This window comes from Lontra canadensis, unplaced genomic scaffold (assembly GCF_010015895.1).
Source record: "Lontra canadensis isolate GAN:19392208 unplaced genomic scaffold, GSC_riverotter_1.0 scaffold7, whole genome shotgun sequence".
NCBI lineage: Eukaryota > Metazoa > Chordata > Mammalia > Carnivora > Mustelidae > Lontra > Lontra canadensis.
In genome coordinates this window covers 12,212,757-12,234,349 of record NW_022631001.1, presented here as the reverse complement: position 1 = coordinate 12,234,349, position 21,593 = coordinate 12,212,757, and the positions used below count along the sequence as shown (strand labels likewise).

The 21,593-nt window shown below is 39.5% G+C and overlaps 2 pseudogenes; both read right to left on the bottom strand.

The window, feature by feature from the left end:
* Positions 1–10,681: 10,681 nt before the first annotated feature.
* Positions 10,682–11,769, bottom strand: LOC116865254 (annotated as a pseudogene).
* Positions 11,770–19,229: 7,460 nt separating this feature from the next.
* LOC116865442 lies at positions 19,230–19,331 on the bottom strand (annotated as a pseudogene).
* Between the last annotated feature and the right edge of the window lie 2,262 nt (positions 19,332–21,593).

The following is a 21,593-nucleotide window of genomic DNA, read 5'->3' as shown; positions in this document are numbered from 1 at the left end:
AGCTGAGCATAAAATTTCTTATTTACTTGCAATGGGACTGTATGCATTCACAAATATTTTCTTATTCGTTTATGTGGCTGTGTAACCACATTGCCAGGGCACAGCACATTCTAGCATAAGGGACAGATTTCAGAGGGAACACCTGCTTTGCTCTGCTTTGTTTCACTTCTCTTTCTAGGAAGGGAGGGTGGGTGAGGGGTAATAAGATAAATTAGAGGGAGGAAGAGAGAGAAAGAGAGGGATAGAGAGAGGAGTTTTGCAGAGACTGAAATTTCTTTAAGTTGTGACTACAAAAAACAAAAAGACTTGTTTAAAAAGGTAGCACCCATACTCTAGAATGGGAATTCTGGGAGTTTTGTTTTTCAGTGCAGCGGACTGAGAGGATATACAAAGGGTTCTGCTGTGCTCTCTAGTTCTTCATTAAGGACCTGGTGAGAACCTCTGTGTTGTCATGTCATGGAATCGTCTGATTGTTTGTCTCATGTGGGTTTTCTCCTGAGAGGTTTTTTTTTTTAAGATTTTATTTATTTATTTGACAGAGATCACAAGTAGGCAGAGAGGAAGGCAGAGAGAGAGGGGGAAGCAGGCTCCCTGCTGAGCAGAGAGCCCGATGTGGGGCTTGATCCCAGGACCCTGAGACCTGAGCTGAAGGCAGAGGCTTAACCCACTGAGCCACCCAGGCACCCCTAGTCTGAAAGTTTAAATTATTTTTATTCTGGGATAAAACCATCCAGCTCTTATTTTGAAAAACTTTCATTACCAGGGCTAATCATTGCTTATTCTATTATGCAAAGCGCATTAATTACTGTGTGACCTTGAGCAAGTTGCTGTCTTCTCTAAGCCGTAGTTTACCCAGCCATAAAACAACAGTAACAGTGTCTATGTCTTAGCACTGTAAAAAATAAATACGATAATATCTATAAGGTGCTTGTACTGCTTAAAATATCAGTAATTATTATTTTAAAATATAGCTTTTCAACATGTCGTATTTCTCTATCAAAGCACTCATCTTACTTCATAATGGCTCTTTCTTCCTCCTTTCTGGAGAGTGGAAACAGTGGTACAAAGTAACAATTTCATATATACCCAGTGATCGAGTTAACTAATATCTGACTATTGGATCTTTATCAAAGGATTTTTATTATTCTTTTAACCAGTCCACATTTATTTATTTATTTTTAAAGATGTTATTTATTGATTTGAAAGAGTGAGCACACATCCACTTGGGGAGGGCAGGGGTGCAGAGAGAGAGAATCTTGAGCAAACTCCCTGCTAAGCGCAGAGCTCAACTTTGGACTTGAACTCAAGACCCTGAGATCATGACCTGAGCTGAAATCAAGAATTGAACACTTAACCAACTCAGCCACCCAGGCACCCCACAGTTCACGCTTATTATCAAAGGGTTTCTTTGAACTATTTTATTTCCCATCTGTATTTTCTATACCTGTCAGCTATGGCTAGAAATACCACTATCCTTCTTATTTTTAAACTCAGTGTTGGAAATAAAACATGAGACAATGCCATGTGTGCACCAAACCACTTAATCTTCCTCCTTGGCACACAAGATGACTACAATGTGCAGACCTCTTACAACTCACCGACACCATGCAAATGGAATATGGCTGGAAGCCATGTACATCACTTCAAGTCCTGGCCATGACATGTCACACATAGCTTCCCTGCTCTGTCTATCCACATTTTAAAGCCTTGAAAAGAAAGATTTCAAGATGGTGGAGCCGCAGATAGAAAGAGCTTAGATCCCCAAGTCACAACCCACAGAGAACCACTCAAGGGACTGTGATATGAAAAACAAGTTATTTGTTATTGTGTTAAGTGGCTAAACTGTGAAGTTTATTTTTACCACATTTAGCCTAGACTCCACTGACTAGTATGTTGTTTGAAGCTGAGAGATTTTATATTCTATTTCGGTGTGAAGAGTCATTTTCTGTTTGGTGTGAAAACAGTAAGTATATATCTTATATGACCAGCCACACTATTCTTTCTAGGATTTATCCTCGATAAACTATCCCCCCCAGACAATGTTCAAAAGAAACTCAGAATTTCCTGCTTAATCATCTATGTCTACTCATATTTTTCACTCAGTCATTTCTTCACCAACTAATAGTTGACGAGTCGGGTTTACAAAAGGCATTGAGAATAGAGTGGTGAACAAGAAAGGTCCTTTCCCTCACAGAGCTTACTTTTGTGTAGGGCACTATTTCAGACAGTTGAAAATAATGAATTATTAGTAAAATATCAACTAGCATTGTGTACTCTGTTGAAAAATAAAACAGGGATGTTTTCTTATTTTAATGGCATCGCCAACGCATAAGGACACTGGTGCCTACAAGACGCAGAAGGGAAGGAAATGCTGCAGGCTAAGTGGGGGAAACACTGTCCCTTTTGCCCTCATGTTCACAGCTCAGGCCATTTATTGAGTCATATTTTATGGATAGTGTTGACTTACAAGATGGATTTCCGACTAGGCACTAAGGTATTGGATACTTGTTCACTTGTTAATAAGGCAGTCCTGGGTCTTTCATTGCCTTTTCCTTGTCTACCTTTTTTTTTTTTTTTATCTGGTTCTCATTATTTTTATTTCTGTCCATATCTTCTGGACATAAACTCATATTGACTTTAGAAACTACATCATGTCACTTAGTATTGTGTTTATTATCCTTTTGTAAATACTTATTTGTTATTCTCGTTGTTTAATTGTAACCAAGGTTTTTCTAGCCATACTATGAGTAAGAACAGAACTCAAAAGACAACAATATTTCTGTGTTGTAGGTATTTAAGAATTATTGGTGGGGTGTTTCTTATGAGAGCCATAAATCAGCTCTCTCTGTGATCAAGTTTTTTTTTTTGCTCTAGTTTCCCCCATTTTCTGCACTAGCTTTGTGGTCACATTCCTGTCACCCACCTGGGTGGCTCATTAGTCAGGCATCTGCCTTTGGCTCAGGTCATGATCCCGGGGTCCTGGAATGGAGCCCCACATCAGACTCCCTGCTCAGCAGGAAGCCTGCTTCTCCCTTTCCCACTCCCCCTGTTGTGTTCCCTCTCTCACTCTCTCTCTCTCAGCCAAATAAATAAAATCTTAAAAAAAAAAAAAAAGGCAAGGACTCTAGTTTTGCTCCTGCTAAAAGTATACCAGCCAAATCATGTGAGTGGCACTCATGCTGCTGCTCATGCCTCAGAGTCTACAGCAAGAACACAGCTGCTCAGCATACACAGGGCTGACTGGGGTCGGGTCACGCAGCACCACCTTCAATGGTAACTGCCACTAATCTTCCATTCCTGCCATAAGTTTGCACTGTCCTGGGAGAGGGTGGTGGGGTTATGGACACTGGGGAGGGTATGTGCTATTGTTAGTGCTGTGAAGTGTGTAAACCTGGTGATTCACAGACCTGTACCCCTGGGGCTAATAATACGTTATATGTTAATAAAAAAAATCTTTTTAAAAGTTTGTCTTTGAGCCAAATCAACCCTTTCCAACCACCATCTTTAACACAAATTATTACCTATAATTTATAACTTAGTGGATTTACTAATTATTACCTACAATTTACAAGTTTCCTAAGACAGACAGATTTGAGTTGTACAGATAGCTTTAGTTTTCCAGAATAATTTTATGTTTGAGAGATAGGGATCATCATTCTGGTATCCCTGACTTCCCCTGGCCCAGTTTGGGGCACCTAGGAGGCCCATAATGAAGGAAAGAAATTCTTCCTGTGCTTTTTCACAGGGGTTATTAACTTAAATGTGACTTTGGTCAAATGTGAGTCTAGCATGCTGCCTATGGATTTGTGTATAGGAATAACCATTGGTTCTAAAATTTGTGTGCATTTCAGAATCCCTTGCATGGCTTTATAAAAAATACAAGCATCTGGGCTTCCTTGTAGATTTATACTTGAGAACCTCTATGAGAACTATAGGCAACCTACATTTTTCAGATCTCCTCTGGTGATTTTAGATCTACCAGTCCACAGCTTACGTTGAGGAACCACTCCACCCGGATAATGTAATATTCAGTGGCATTCTACCAACACTGATGAAGCACATACTTCCTGTTAAACACTGGGCTAAATGATATGGATTCAAATTAAATAAGTTGGTTCCTGTCCTCAAAATACAATAAAGGGGGTGAGGTCTGAAATGTAAAGGAACAATTAGCATAAGATGTGATCATGAAACAAGATGTCTCTACAGCTACATTCATTTTGTGCTCTTGGTCATGGTCACTTTTTCCTGTTGGCCATAGAATCTTAACATCATGGACCATTCTCATGGAAACACAGTTAACCTATTTTCTTAAGGAGTGTCTGGGTTATTTTTCAGAAAATGGCTTTATAAAGCATGTTTTTTAAGCTTTCCTTTCTCCCCAAGTTGACAAAAAATCTGGCTGAGATTGAAGGTGGAATTTACTCTATTTTCCCTATATTTATTGCTCTGTAAGACAGCTTCAAGTTCTAATAAAGTTATTTGGAGAGAATTCATTTAATTTCCACTGATTTTTTTTTTTTTTACATTTGTTTTTCTGTGGGTGACTGTGGTGGACAAAGCTTCATGAAATCACCCTAGCAAAAGCCTAGAAACAGTCTTAGTGGATTTACTCTAATTACTGGGTGGTAAGGGGGGATGTCACTACTGACCAGATATGCCCCTCGAGTCAATTTTTGCTTTTTAGCATCCATTCTAAATCACACCATGCACCTCAGAATAAATCGTCTTCCACCACCACCACCACTACAGCAATCACCTGTTTCCATGGAAATTCTCTACTAAACCAGGGAGCTGGTTTACTGAATCCTTGACAGTGGAGACAACAGAGGGAGATGGATAAGAACACAGACTCGGGAATTAAATGACTTCAGCTCAAACCTGTCAAATGCTGGCTGGCTAGGTCACTTTTGGCAAGTTCACCTCTCTGAGCCACAGTTTCCTCATCTGCAAAGTGGGGATAAGAGTCTGCATATAGTGGTGTTGCTGAGAGGATAAGTTAATGCACAGAAAACATAGTAAATGGCTTCCAGTTGTGGTAGGCAAAAAAAAAATGGCCCCTAAAGATCTCCACTCTCAAATCCCTGGAACCTGGGACTATGCTACCTTACATGGGAAATCAAGGGAGGGGCCTGCATGCTCTCAAGGTCAGGCAAGAGAAACAGCCATCAGTGAGTGGTGCACTGGAGCTGCCTGAAAGATTTACACCATGGAAATCATCAACCACCACACCAGAGATTCCCTCCCCGCCGTCCCCCTGGACCAGAGAGCCCAATGTTAAGCATTTGCCATCATTTGATCGGTTGGTTTGCAACTAGTGCAACTAATTTGATTCTGGCTAGTGGCTCAATTCTACCCAAGGCTGTCAAGGTCAGAGGAACTAGCTATTACACTAACTCCTTCTTAGTGGAAAACATTAACTCTCCCAATCCTTACAGCTGCCCTGGAGAAACGACACTATTATTCACTTCACGTAAACAAGGTGAGGTTCAGGATAATGAGCTGATGATTGTCCACAAGTATAACGTGTGAAGGAGCCAGGGTTCTCACAAAACACCTTGATGCCAAACTCTTGCTTTTTTTTTTCTTTTTATATTGATGCCTGGCCCACTGTATGGCCTATCACTGTGCTGAATGAATATGTATTGAATAAATAAAAGATTACATGTGCCACCCAGTTTGGGAGCAGATGAAATAGAAAATAATTTTCCTTAGCCAGTTTAACTTTCTTAAATAAAAAGGACTAAGACTAAAATTAGATTGAGATACTCAGCCCAAAACTAATTCTACGAAAAGGGAAAAGAGAACTGTCTCCCTATGGTGACTTTGCGCTAGTCAGTGTGCTAAGTGGACAAAAATCACATTCATCATTTCCTCTAAGGCAATCAAAAACCCTGCTGACTTGTGATTATCATACCCCTTTTACATAAAAATGAGACTCTGAGAGGCTACTTGACTTGCCAAGTTCTTGCGGTCCATGAGTGGCATATTAGAGATTCAAACCTAGGTATGTTTGACTCCAAAGTCTGCCCGATCCCCCTATGCTGTAAAAAAGCTGGGGGTCTTAATCACTCACTGTTGCTCTGGCTACTCTTGCCTTCTTGCTCCAATGGGCAAAACAGAAATTTGTTATTTAATTGGCCAGAAAATGACTAGTACTTGCATGTGCTCTGCAAAGTGCTGTACCTCAAGGGTCATGTCCAGAAATTTTTTGAAATATAATAGAATGTGATTTTTAACAGCAGGATCGTTAAGTCTGAAAACCCTGGGTTAAAAATCCCATCGCTTCCTAGCTGTATGAATGTGGGCAAATTATATAACCTTTTTAATTCTAATTTCCTCTTCTGTAAAATCAGGAAGATAATAACTACTTGACAAGATTGTTGTTAGGATTAAAGCATACAATTTATGCTGCAGCACACCACTGGAAGACAATAGGATGTCAAAAACATGGTGGCTAGTTTTGTCATAGCCAGACTTGTTATGGGAAACACATCTGGCTAAAGTGAGACAGCAAACTCATGAATGAATCCGAGGACCATGTGGGGTCTGTTTCAAACATAGATTTTTAGCATATAGCAATTTACAAAATAAGAAAATAAAGGAACTTAGTAATACAAGCAAAAATATAGTAGCAATATGAGCACAACCAGTTTGACTATTCTCAGTAATTTTGGTCTAAGAATCTTTGTAATTACCGCTTTTCTGTACAATATTCTTGTGCAATCAAGGGCGTTGGTGATGCAACATTTCTGAAAAGTGCTCTAATATTTTCTTTGAGATTTTCTCCCAAGCTCCAGACTCTCTTTCTACATGTCATAATGGTAGCAATGGTATGAGGGAAGGTTTTCAGAAAACAACTAAGACCCATCCTTTCACTAAATGTTCCTTAAGTGACTTGTGGTAAAAACATCAAGTAGACTGCCATCATTAAATTGTGCTTTAAGAACAACACCCAAGTTTGTGCACACACAGGCAATGACATCTAACTCTCTTTTGCTAATAGCAACTACAGCATACTATATGTCCTTTTCAGATAGGCTCATAACATTAAAAATAAAAACAAAAACAAAAACAAAAAATGTGTCTTGTAATTGATGAAATACAGTACGTTATGAACAGCCAGGGAAAGGAGAGAGTACTGTGATAATGAAAAGAGTATCAGCTGTCGAGTTAGACAGCCTGTGTCTGAATACCAGTCCTACCACTAGCCTTGTGACCATGGACATACTGCTTAGTCTCTCTGACCCTCAGTTCTCTCTTTGTTGAATGAGGATTAGAATGCACACCTTGAAGGGAAGTTAGGAGGAATGAATAGATCGTGCATGTAAAGGCATCACTGTTACATAAACATGCTTTCCCTTCTTCATCAGCTGCCTTCTGGTAAACCTTCAAGAGCAAGGTGTTTAGAGAAGAGCCTTCCCTACCTACTCCTTCCCCACATCTGGCATCATGTAAGGAATAAGACCCAGCATTGCTATAAGGGAAGGAGGAGGAAGAGGCTTGGATTGTTTCAAAGATTACTTTGTCCCACATGTAATATATTAGAACTAACTTCTCAAATACTTAGTCCCATGCATTAGTAGCCTGACAGGTGGAATTAAGTACTGCACCACCCAACTGATAGAACAAAAGGACAACAAAGACAAGGGCTATGTAGAGGGAGATAACCACTAGCAATTAGTGCTGTCTGCAAGTACAGGGTTGCAGTGCTCGAAGTAGACAACACTACTTTAAGGAAAAGATTTCTCCCCAATTAGCTCTCATGTAGCTCTAAAGGGAAAACCACACAGAACATAGCACTCACTAATAGCTTTGTTTTCCCCTTACCAACAATAGTTTCCAAAGTCTGAAAATATATGTGTAAAAAGAATATGACCTTATGTTTTTCTCCAAATGAAAGTACTCTTGGTTGTTAGGTCAGGAAATCACTGCGGAGGCCTCTGCCCGGTAAGTACAGAAGGAAGAAAGAAGACGCAGGCAGAGGAGCCTCTGAGCTCACTCCGGCCTCCGTCTGCTCTCGTAAAGATTCCTGCAAGGAACTTTCACTTTGCTGGAGCCGAACAGAACTACCTGCCACCAACACCCACAACCTCCCAAAATGCATGTGCTCTTTCCTCTGCCCTGGATTAATGATCTGCTCTTTCCTGCCTTATTTCTTCTTACCTTTCAAGAATCAGCTCAAGATCTACTCATCTGAAAAGCTATTCCTCACTTGTTCAGACTAGACTTTTTCCCAACTGCGTGTGCGTTGGTAGTGATATTAATAATGATAGGATTTCTGCGCACCTGCGATGTGAGTGGTTAGCATGTATCATACAGTATAATCCTCATAACGTTTCTGAAACAGAAGTATAATCTCTAATTTTGTAAAAGAAGCATACAGAAAAGCCAAGTGAGCCTTCCAAGCTGACAGAGTAGCTAAATACCAGTGTCTAGATTCGAACCCGCATTGTTCTGATTCCAAAGCTCATAATCGTTCTCCTACATCATAGCAACCTCATACATGACAATATTCTATACTCTGTGTGTGTATTTGTTTTTCTATTATTTTTGCTGCCAGAATATGTTGTTCTTAAGGGCAGATAGCATATCTTTCCTCCAAAGTCCCACTAACTTATAGAACTTGATAATATTAAAGGCATAATGAGTATTTATTGGCTATAATAACTATATTAAACATATAAATTATGAGTAATAGAATATTATATTTTTTATTTATTTAACAAATATGTGTTAAAGACTTTGTATGTACAGGACATTACTCTAGGTATTAGATACAGAAAAATGAAGAAGAAAAAGTACCTGACTTCTAGGAGCTCACAGTCATGTGGGATTATAGAGAGAATCATTTTTATATATTCTTACATAACTTTACATAATCTAAAAACCTATAAAATCATGGAATCTTAAGACTAGAAAAGGTTTCAGAGATCATATAATTTAGGCTATTTATGGTACATATAAGGAAGTCAAGCTGAAAAAATTAAGTATATTGCCTAAGACTAAATAGATTTTATTTTATAGTGACACTTTCACTTCCTCATAGGTTCCATCTCATTCCTGCATACAGCCTACATCTGGAATTGCATGAGGAGAAATGAGGGAGTTCATACTTGGCCTCCATTTTGTACTGGAAGACATGGCGGACCAGGATACATATGTGAATATATAAAATATAAATACCCATATATATATATATATATATGGTTGTATATATATGTAACATATATGTATATATTACGTTTGTAATATGTATATGCATATGTGTATGTGACTCAGCATAACAGTTGAGAAGGTAATATAGATAAAATGTTTAGTATTATGAAAGATCTAGAACCATAAACATATCGAATTTCCTTTCTTTGCAAAGAAGAAAGGATTATGTAGCTCTGATTATAAATGAGTCTCCTGGAGCAGCCACCAGTTATCAATGTATAAAGTTATTTCAATTTCTGCAAAAGAAATGTACTGTCTTGCCAGCAGCCTCTAGTCTCATTTTGTGGGGTTGATAGAGTTCAAAAGAAATGGCTGCTTGGAGAACAGAATGAGTTTATTTAAAGAGAACAATAAAGGCACCCTCAGGTATGAATTGGGAGTGAATTGCTCTAGTGGGGACCTGGAAAGAAAGCAGCCTGTTTGACTTAAGAGAGTAGCAGCTAAGGTGAAGGCATGAAACATCCCCATCCATATTAGATAAGAGTCAAACAGAGCACAGATGATGGGGCAGGGGAGAAACACTTCAAAATGGCTCTATTCTTGGAGTCAAATGTAGTAGCCAATTGGGAGATGAAAAATAATTATAGGGAATGCAGGCTTGCAGTCCCTGCATGGGATGCTGAGAGAGGACAGTTTGGCTCAGTGAGAGCCAGACTCCTCAAGCCTTTGCTTTGAGGAGCAAGAAAAGAGGGCATGATAGGGACCCCTGAAATTTGTTTCATTCAAGTTTATGATGGGCAACCTAGCTAAGTGTTTCATTTCTCTCTGAGTTCTCTCAACCACTCAGCAAGCAAAGTATTATTAGCTCCATTTCACAGCTGAGCAACTAAGGCACACATCTAGATAAAGGAGAATCTCCTTAACTCAAAAACTCATACGCCTACAGTACCGCCCAGCTTCAGGAGAGGGTAGTGTTCACTGCCCTGCTTTGGCATACATCTATAATTCCAACCCCTGCAGTAAGCACAGTGAGAAAGTCTCTTTGTCCTGGCCACTTGGATTATGCAGAAATGAAACATGGAACATGCTGACAACCTAGTTGAGAAGATAGACTCATTATTATAAACGTATAGCAGAGTATGATGAATGCTGTAAATTAAGGTACAAATGAAGTCTTCAAAAGGAACATTTCTTGTGCACACTATTCCCTCATACCTATTTGGGTCTTTGTACTTGCTATTTTCTTCCCCTATTCCTTCTAAATGATTTAAGCCTGCTTACTATTTTGAAAGTCAGTTAATAATTCAAAAGCTTTTTTAAAATGCTATTTATTTTATTTTTATTTTTTATGGCTCTTTTCAGTTTGTTGTATGAAGGAGTTACACTAGTCCAAGTTAAAAGCAGACCTCAGATGGTTACATTATACAAGCTGTGAGGTTTTTAAGCTTGTGATAAGGGACAGAAGGGAAATTCTACTGATTGCAAGGAGATCCTCACTTAAGCTTCAGTGAGCCAAAGCCACTTAAAACCCATGAGCCTTCAGCTGGTCGTCCTTAGCCAGTCCAGTCTCTATGAGGAACCGGCATATGTTCTTGCGCTGGTCATCCTGTAGCTGAATTATTTCTCCATATTCTGGAGGCTCAATTACAGTGTCACTGCAGGCAAATTTGTTCTTAAACACCCTTAATGGTTTCTTTTTATCATAACTGAGCAGTCCCCTGGACAATGGTAAGGGTCTTCCTGCCATTTCTCTGTTGAATTTGAATTCTTATATGGATATAATCCTCAGCGACTGGAGGAAGCAGATAATCACCTTTCCTTGCATCAGCAAAAGGGTCAAAAGAGTAGAGATTCTGTGGGGTGCCTGGGTGGCTCAGTGGGTTAAAGCCCCTGCCTTCAGCTCAGGTCATGATCCCAGGGTCCTGGGATCGAGCCCCATGTGGGGTTCTCTGTTCAGCGGGGAGCCTGCTTCCTCCTCTCTCTCTGCCTACTTGTGATCTCTGTCTGTCAAATAAATAAATAAAATCTTAAAAAAAAAAGAGTGGAGATTCTGGATAGCGGAAATATAATAGGATTCCTTTTCCTCTGTGGAAATGGCCTACAGAAGACAGTAGTGGGAGAGGGAGGGAGGGGATAGATTTGTTGGGAAGTAAAGGAGCTCAAGGAGGAGGATCCTGAGTCCTTGGCTGTGGCTCAATGACCGGAGCTATTTTACTTTATTTATTTTAAGATTTTATTTATTTATTTAGGGGGGAGAGGGGAAGGGGCAGAGGGAGAGGGACAAGCAGACTCTGTACTGAGCAGGGAGCCTGAGGTGGGGCTCAACCCCAGGACCCCGAGATCATGACCTGAGCTGAAGTCAGATGCCCAACCAACTGAACCATCCAGGCGCCCCCCAAAATGTTATTTATTTAGATAGATGCCATGTAATCAAGCCTACTATGCCAAATACTTAGGAAAATACAAGAAAGTATAAGAGTGATTCCTATTATTAGGAGTTGGCAAAAAGGAATAAGAGATTAAAGTCAGAAAGACCTGAATTAAAGTCCTGGTTCAGCCACTCACCAGCTGTGTGACCACTACTGAGTCACAAGCTCTATGACCTTCCATTTCCACCCAGACATTTAAAAAGAGACCATGCGAAGGGACCATTAAATCCTCCTCCAGACACTCTTAAGAGTCCCTCATACTCTAGACCACAAGATGTCTGTACCAAAAGTGATAGATTATGAGGAGGTAATACCTGATTTGAAATCAGGAGAGAGTGTTTGTTGGAATCTGGGTCAACACATCTAGAAGAAAGAAAACTATTTCAAATTGGGGGCAGAGACATTACATCAAACATATTGCGCTTTGCTGAGAGTTATGACAGAAGAGTTGGACCCTTCAAGTCTCCAATAATCTAAAAAATGGTTGCTGAAAAATTTCCAAAGCAAAGGTCTCCTGTGGGTGTTGAGCTAGGGAACAGAAAAAGTACAGAGAATTAGTTGTCCTTTCATCAATACTTCTAGGCTGTAGAAAACAGAGAAGGCATCTCTAAGTCAGACAGACATCAGTTCAAATCTCCGATGTGCATGTTTTGCAAGTGACTTATCCTATCGGCCTTCAATTTCCTCCTTTGTAATCAAGGCTGGCATTGGCTGTATGAAGTTTCTTTGTGAATATTAAAGAGCCTAATATGTACAAAATAGGCAGCAAATAGGCACATATTAGGCACTCAACAGAACTAGCATATTCCTCTGCTATGCATCCAGGTTGGATTTTATCTTACTCTGCATCAGGCACTAGAGATTCATTAACAGTTTACATGCTTGTGGAAAGACTCCATATATATCTTTTATTTGTAGCCAATCTTACTGATCTTCCTTTTGCCTTTTAAGTACAGACATCTGAGTTACTCTATAGCTTAGAAGGGTATATTTTTTCATCAGTTGGGAAGTTCAATGCCTTTAAAATAAATAGAATGAACGTATGCCAGTATTCATTTAAAATACTTCTTCAAACTTGCCCAAAGGTTTACATAAACCATAAGTAAAAATTGGCATCATTCTTGGTAATTTCTCCCATGTGTCAAAAATCATGGAACAGCCAATATGACTCAGATCTGACCCCAAAGCTCTACCTGCTGATACTTTTATTAATATTCCATTTGGGAAGACTGTAAATATTTTACTATTATAAGTTTTTGCAAACACTGGTATTTTTCATGCCTCCAGCAATCTCTTGCTTCTAAATATTTCATTTTCTTGGGTAGCATGCGATATGTGAAATGAAGTTCTGTGGCCCGATTTCCCAGAACTTAAAAACCTGAAGGTCTTGAAGTTAATATTGAATAGTGTCAAGATAGGTGTTTTTCATTTATTCTGTAGGTTTGTTTTTGTTCTCCTTTAATGAAACTGAAAAGCAGCAGAGATGTTGATAAATGGAAGGGTTTCCTTTCAAATTTCTAAAGCAAATGTATGGATTTGCCTAAATTGGGCGTGGATTTGCAAAGCACCAGTTCATATGAAATTGTTTTTAAGAGCTGAAAAAGAAGAAATAGCTCTAGAATTTACTCAAGGCAGAACCATGTGCCAGGGTAAATGCCATTAATGGACACTTCCACTGTTAATGCACAAGAGGAAAGTGTATCTCAAAGTACTTTCTAGCATTAATAGGACATAGCCTTTCTTGGTTCCCAAGACAAAGGAGGAAAGTAGAGTAACCAAACATTAGAACTGAGTTAGAGACTGAGCACAGGAGAAGGAGGAAATAGGACTTGATAAAGACATGACTCAGAATCCCTGTCATAATGTGATTACAGGCAGCCACCATGAATCTATATGAGGCCCTTGAACATGCTGCTACCTTTATGGAAGGAAAAACTTTCCCATACCCCTGCCCTCCACTTTTTTCATAATATGCTTCTAGTCTTCTTCATATATCAGACAAATCAAATCCTCAGATTTCTTCCACTTAGCCTGAATCTTCTCAACATGCAAAAATCACTTTTTGAGACTACAAACCTCAGGTATAATTTCACATTTGCTTCTAATTTTTAAAATGAGTATCTGGTCTCCCTTCTAGACTGTGTACTCTACAACCACAGAGGCATGACTGGTTTTGCTCATCATTACATCCTCAATACCATATTTAACATGTGGCACTAATTAAGTGCTTAATAAACATTTGATGAAGGACTAAATGAGTACACTACCACGCAATTTTTCAGCATTTCTTATTTCAAGGCTTCTAACAAGGCATACTTTTTTTTTTGGTGCTGCCCATTTTCTAACACTTTAGTAGGATGGGGAATGCTAGTTTCTCACTAGTTCCCAGGTACATTTCTAGGTTCTTAAGTGGCCCTTACCTTAATAGGTATGGTAATAATTTCTGTTACTACTTTCCACCATGATGAGTGTGTAACTAAGATAGGGTGGTAGGAGAAGGTGCTGGGGATGAGGTCAGAAGACAGACTAGGAGTTCCTTATGTATTAAGGACTGAGAGGCTCCAGAGGGCAGTAGGACCCTAACATAACCCTTATTAGTCTACTGATGCCTGCTACTACTCCTCTATATATTTTGCTATGTTAAAGTATTTTGTGCTCTGGAAGCTTTTTTTTTTTTTTTAATTAAAATACTCTCAGAAATGATGGCACTGTCACTAACACTTAGGAATTGGGTTATCAATGCACATTCACTGTGCATTGTACCAGACATTTGTATGGAGGCAATAATAATTAGATCCATTAATAATGAATGGGGCAGCCCGAGGAAAGAATAAAGTGCCTATTGCTGGGATATTCAAATAAAGCAGGATGGATACACATGAACACAGTGTCAGGGATTACTGTACAGGGTACAAATATGGAGGGGTGGCCCCTAAGATTCTTTCTACCTCTAAGAAGCTATGAGTTTCTAGCACTCTTATGAATTGGAAAGGAGTGCCTTTTATTTTTTATTTTAATTTTTATTTTTTTATTAATTTCTTTTCAGCATAACAGAATTCATTGTTTATGCACCATACCCAGTGCTCCATGCCATATGTGCCCTCCATAATACCCACCACCTGGCTCCCCCAACCTCCCACCCCGCGCACCTTCAAAACCCTCAGATTGTTTTTCAGAGTCCATAGTCTCTCATGGTTCATCTCCCCTTCCAATTTCCCTCATCTCCCTTCTCCTCTCCACCTCCCTATGGCCTCCTTGTTATTTGTTATGCTCCACAAATAAGTGAAACCATATGAGACTTGACTCTCTGCTTGACTTATTTCACTTAGCATAATCTCTTCCAGTACCATCCACGTTGCTACAAAAGTTGGGTATTCATCCTTTCTGATGGAGGCATAATACTCCATAGTGTATAAGGAGTGCCTTTTAAATGCAGATGAAAGGCACAGGTGGGAGGGGGTCTTGTAAAAGTTTGGAAAATGACATTTGCTAACTAAATAACTTTGGCAAAAATAACTTCCCTAAGCCTGATTCCATTTCTTAATAATGGCTATTTGAAGAGCTTTGGAATAATTAAAAAAAGAGAGCAGCTGTAAAATTTTGTATGAACCATATAGCCATATGCACACGTTTCCTACTACTATATCAAGAAAAATTCCTGTATCTTCATTGCTATATACTTTGGTGGGAAGGAAAGTTTTAGGACAACTAGCATCAGGAAAGGGGCACCACCAGTCTTCCCTATCCCAATGTCTTAATGGCAGAGAGGACTGACTCATCCAGGGTACATGGATTCCCCTGTGAGTTCCATTAGGGCCTCTTTCTTGAGGCTCAGAACACAAGAGTATAACCTCTCCACCGCAACCTCTTGCAGTGAAAAAAAAGAAAAGTTTATATAGGATATATATATATTATTTTATTTTATTTTATTTTTATAAACATATAATATATTTTTAACCCCAGGGGTACAGGTCTGTGAATTGCCAGGTTTACACACTTCACAGCACTCACCATAGCACATACCCTACTCAATGTCCATAACCCCACCCTCCCAACCCCCCTCCCCCCAGCAACCCTCAGTTTGTTTTGTGAGATTAAGAGTCACTTATGGTTTGTCTCCCTCCCAATCCCATCTTGTTTCATTTACTCTTTTCCTACCCCCTTAGCCCCCCATGTTGCATCTCTTCTCCCTCATATCAGGGAGATCATATGACAGTTGTCTTTCTCCGATTGACTTATTTCGCTGAGCATGATACCCTCTAGTTCCATCCACGTCGTCGCAAATGGCAAGATTTCATTTCTTTTGATGGCTGCATAGTATTCCATTGTGTATATATACCACATCCTCTTTATCCATTCATCTGTTGATGGACATCTAGGTTCTTTCCATAGTTTGGCTATTGTAGACATTGCTGCTATAAACATTCGGGTGCACGTGCCCCTTTGGATCACTACGTTTGTATCTTTAGGGTAAATACCCAGTAGTGCAATTGCTGGGTCATAGGATAGTTCTATTTTCAACATTTTGAGGAACCTCCATGCTGTTTTCCAGAGTGGTTGCACCAGCTTGCATTCCCACCAACAGTGCAGGAGGGTTCCCCTTTCTCCGCATCCTCGCCAGCATCTGTCTTTTCCTGACTTGTTAATTTTAGCCATTCTGACTGGTGTGAGGTGATATCTCATTGTGGTTTTGATTTGTATTTCCCTGATGCCGAGTGATATGGAGCACTTTTTCATGTGTCTGTTGGCCATCTGGATGTCTTCTTTGCAGAAATGTCTGTTCATGTCTTCTGCCCATTTCTTGATTGGATTATTTGTTCTTTGGATGTTGAGTTTGCTAAGTTCTTTATAGATTCTGGACACTAGCCCTTTATCTGATATGTCGTTTGCAAATATCTTCTCCCATTCTGTCAGGTGTCTTTTGGTTTTGTGAACTGTTTCCTTTGCTGCACAAAAGCTCTTGATCTTCATGAAATCCCAATAGTTCATTTTTGCCCTTGCTTCCCTTGCCTTTGGCAATGTTCCTAGGAAGATGTTGCTGCAGCTGAGGTCGAAGAGGTTGCTGCCTGTGTTCTCCTCAAGGATTTTGATGGATTCCTGTCTGATATTGAGGTCTTTCATCCATTTTGAGTCTTTTTTTCATGTGTGGTGTAAGGAAATGATCCAATTTCATTTTTCTGCATGTGGCTGTCCAATTTTCCCAACACCATTTATTGAAGAGGCTGTCTTTTTTCCATTGGACTTTCTTTCCTGCTTTGTTGAAGATTAGTTGACCATAGAGTTGAGGGTCTATTTCTGGGCTCTCTATTCTGTTCCATTGATCTCTGAGTCTGTTTTTGTGCCAGTACCATGCTGTCTTGATGATGACAGCTTTGTAATAGAGCTTGAAGTCCGGAATTGTGATGCCACCAACTTTGGCTTTCTTTTCCAATATTCCTTTGGCTATTCGAGGTCTTTTCTTGTTCTATACAAGTTTTAGGATTATTTGTTCCATTTCTTTGGAAAAAAATGGACGGTACTTTGATAGGAATTGCATTAAATGTGTAGATTGCTTTAGGTAGCATAGACATTTTCACAATATTTATTCTTCCAATCCAGGAGCATGGAACATTTTCCATTTCTTTGTGTCTTCCCCAATTTCTTTCATGAGTAATTTATAGTTTTCTGTGTATAGATTCTTAGTCTCTTTGGTTAGGTTTATTCCTAGGTATCTTATAGTTTTGGGTGCAATTGTAAATGGGATTGACTCCTTAATTTCTCTTTCTTCTGTCCTGTCATTGGTGTAGAGAAATGCAACTGATTTCTGTGCATTGATTTTATATCCTGACACTTTAATGAATTCCTGTACAAGTTCTAGCAGTTTTGGAGTGGAGTCTTTTGGGTTTTCCACATATAGTATCATATCATCTGCGAAGAGTGGTAGTTTGACTTCTTCTTTGCCAATTTGGATGCCTTTAATTTCCTTTTGTTGTCTGATTGCTGAGGCTAGGACTTCTAGTACTATGTTGAATAGCAGTGGTGATAATGGACATCCCTGCCATGTTCCTGACCTTAGCGGAAAAGCTTTCAGTTTTTCTCCATTGAGAATGATTTTTGCAGTGGGTTTTTCATAGATGGCTTTGATAATATTGAGGTATGTGCCCTCTATCCCTACACTTTGAAGAGTTTTGATCAGGAAGGGATGCTGTACTTTGTCAAATGCTTTTTCAGCATCTATGGAGAGTATCCTATGGTTCTAGTTCTTTCTTTTATTAATGTGTTGTATCACATTGATTGAATTTCGGATGTTGAACCAACCTTGCAGCCCTGGAATAAATCCCACTTGGTCGTGGTGAATAATCCTTTTAATGTACTGTTGAATCCTATTGGCTAGTATTTTGGTGAGAATTTTTGCATCTGTGTTCATCAAGGATATTGGTCTGTAATTCTCTTTTTTGATGGGATCCTTGTCTGGTTTTGGGATCAAGGTGATGCTGGCCTCATAAAATGAGTTGGGAAGTTTTCCTTCCATTTCTATTTTTTGGAACAGTTTCGGGAGAATATGAATTAGTTCTTCTTTAAATGTTTGGTAGAATTCCCCCAGGATGCCATCTGGCCCTGGGCTTTTGTTTGTTTGGAGATTTTTGATGACTGTTTCAATCTCCTGACTGGTTATGGGTCTGTTCAGGCTTTCTATTTCTTCCTGGTTCAGTTGTGGTAGTTTATATGTCTCTAGGAATGCATCCATTTCTTCCAGATTGTCAAATTTGTTGGCATAGAGTTGCTCATAGTATGTTCTTATAATTGTCTGTATTTCTTTGGTGTTAGTTGTGATCTCTCCTCTTTCATTCATGATTTTATTTATTTGGGTCTTTTCTCTTTTCTTTTGGATAAGTCTGGCCAGGGGTTTATCAATATTATTAATTCTTTCAAAGAACCAGCTCCTAGTTTTGTTGATTTGTTCTATTGTTGTTGTTTTTTTTTTTTTTTGGTTTCTATTTCATTGATTTCTGCTCTGTTCTTTATGATTTCCCATCTCCTGTTGGGCTTAGGGTTTCTTTCTTGTTCTTTCTCCAGCTCCTTTAGGTGTAGGGTTAGTTTGTGTACCTGAGACCTTTCTTGTTCTTGAGAAAGGCTTGTACCAATATATATTTTCCTGTCAGGACTGCCTTTGTTGTGTCCCACAGATTTTGAACTGTTGTATTTTCATTATCATTTGTTTCCATGAATTTTTTCAATTCTTCTTTAATTTCCTGGTTGACCCATTCATTCTTTAGAAGGATGCTGTTTAGTCGCCATGTATTTGGGTTCTTTCCAAATTTCCTATTGTGATTGAGTTCTAGCTTCAGAGCGTTGTGGTCTGAAAATATGCAGGGAATGATCCCAATCTTTTGATACTGGTTGAGACCTGATTTAGGACTGAGGATGTAATCTATTCTGGAGAATGTTCCATGTGCACTAGAGAAGAATGTGTATTCTGTGGCTTTGGGATGAAATGTTCTGAATATATCTGTGATGTCCATCTGGTCCAGTGTGTCATTTAAGGCCTTTATTTCCTTGTTGATCTTTTGCTTGGATGATCTGTCCATTTCAGTGAGGGGAGTGTTAAAGTCCCCTACTATTATTGTATTATTGTTGATGTGTTTCTTTGATTTTGTTATTAATTGGTTTCTATAGTTGGCTGCTCCCATGTTAGGGGCATAGATATTTAACTGATAAGAACAGATACTACACTTGATCTTAGCCAAAAGGCCGAGAAGCGATGGGGCATAGATATTTAAAATTGTTAGATCTTCTTGTTGGACAGACCCTTTGAGTATGATATAGTGTCCTTCCTCATCTCTTATTATAGTCTTTGGCTTAAAATCTAATTGATCTGATAGAAGGATTGCCACTCCTGCTTTCTTCTGATGTCCATTAGCATGGTAAATTCTTTTCCACCCCCTCACTTTAAATCTGAAGGTGTCTTCGGGTTTAAAATGAGTTTCTTGTAGGCAACATATAGATGGGTTTTGTTTTTTTATCCATTCTGATACCCTGTGTCTTTTGATTGGGGCATTTAGCCCATTAACATTCAGGGTAACTATTGAGAGATATGAATTTAGTGCCATTGCATTGCCTGTAAGGTGACTGTTATTGTATATTGACTCTGTTCCTTTCTGATCTACTACTTTTAGGCTCTCTCTTTGCTTAGAGGACCCCTTTCAATATTTCCTGTAGAGCTGGTTTGGTGTTTGCAAATTCTTTCAGTTTTTGTTTGTCCTGGAAGCTTTTAATCTCTCCTTCTATTTTCAATGATAGCCTAGCTGGATATAGTATTCTTGGCTTCATGTTTTTTTCGTTTAGTGCTCTGAATATATCATGCCAGCTCTTTCTGGCCTGGCAGGTCTCTGTGGGTAAGTTTGCTGCCAATCTAATATTTTTACCATTGTATGTTACAGACTTCTTTTCCCAGGCTGCTTTCAGGATTTTCTCTTTGTCACTAAGACTTGTAAATTTTACTATTAGGTGACGGGGTGTGGACCTAGTCTTATTGATTTTGAGGGAGGTTCTCTGCACCTCCTGGATTTTGATGCTTGTTCCCTTTGCCATATTGGGGAAATTCTCTCCAATAATTCTCTCCAATATACCTTCTGCTCCCCTCTCTCTTTCTTCTTCCTCTTGAATCCCAATTATTCTAATGTTGTTTCGTCTTATGGTGTCACTTATCTCTCAAATTCTCCCCTCGTGGTCCAGTAGCTGTTTGCCCCTCTTTTGCTCAGCTTCTTTATTCTCTGTCATTTGGTCTTCTATATCGCTAATTCTTTCTTCTGCCTCATTTATCCTAGCAGTGAGAGCCTCCATTTTTGATTGCACCTCATTAATAGCTTTTTTGTTTTCAACTTGATTAGATTTTAATTCTTTTATTTCTCCAGAAAGGGCTTTTATATCTCCCGAGAGGGTTTCTCTAATATCTTCCATGCCTTTTTCGAGCCCGGCTAGAACCTTGAGAATCGTCATTCTGAACTCTAGATCTGATATATTACCAATGTCTGTATCGATTAGGTCCCTAGCCTTTGGTACTTCCTCTTGTTCTTTTTTTTGTGGTGAATTTTTCTGCCTTATCATTTTGTCCAGATAAGAGTATATGAAGGAGCAAGTAAATACTAAAAGTGTGTCAACAACCCCAGGAAAATATGCTTTAACCAAATCAGAAGAGATCCCAAGTCATGAGGGGGGAGAAAGGGGATAAAAAGAGGTTCAGAAAGAAAAAAAAAATGAAACAATTAAAAGAAGAAAACGAATAAAGAAAAAATATAAAAAAGGAAAAATATATATATATATTAGATAAACTAGCTAAAAAGCATTAAAAAAGAAAAGGTTAAAAGTTAAAAAAATAGCAGAAGAAGAGAAAAAAATTGAAAAAGAAAAAAAATTAAATTAACCGCAAGGCTAAAGAATCATGGGGAGAAAGCCATGAGTTCCGTGCTTTGCCTTCTCCTCCTCTGGAATTCCGCTGCTCTCCTTGGTATTGAAACTGCACTCCTTGGTAGGTGAACTTGGTCCTGGCTGGATTTCTTGTTGATCTTCTGGGGGAGGGGCCTGTTGTAGTGATTCTCAAGTGTCTTTGCCCCCGGCAGAGTTGCACCGCCCTTACCAGGGGCCGGGCTGAGTAATCCGCTCAGGATTTCGGGAGCTTTTATTCCCTGAGCGCTTTCCGTAGAGTTCCGGAGGACGGGAATGAAGATGGCGGCCTCCCAGTCTCTGGCCCGGAGGAGCCGAGAGCCCGGGGCCCCACTCCTCAGTGCGCCCTCAGAGAACAGCACCCAATTACTCCCGTCACCCTGGCCTCCGGCCGTGCTCCAAGCTGACCAAGCCTGCGACTGGTTCAAGGTAACCCTGAGCTGAGAGTCACTCCTCGGCTCTGTCTCTGTAGCCGGCTTCCCCGTTCTAATACCTGTAAGCCCTGCAACACTCAGACACCCCCGATCCTTCTGTGACCCTGCAGGACCTGAGGTCACACTGACCCCGCGTGGGCTTCACCCT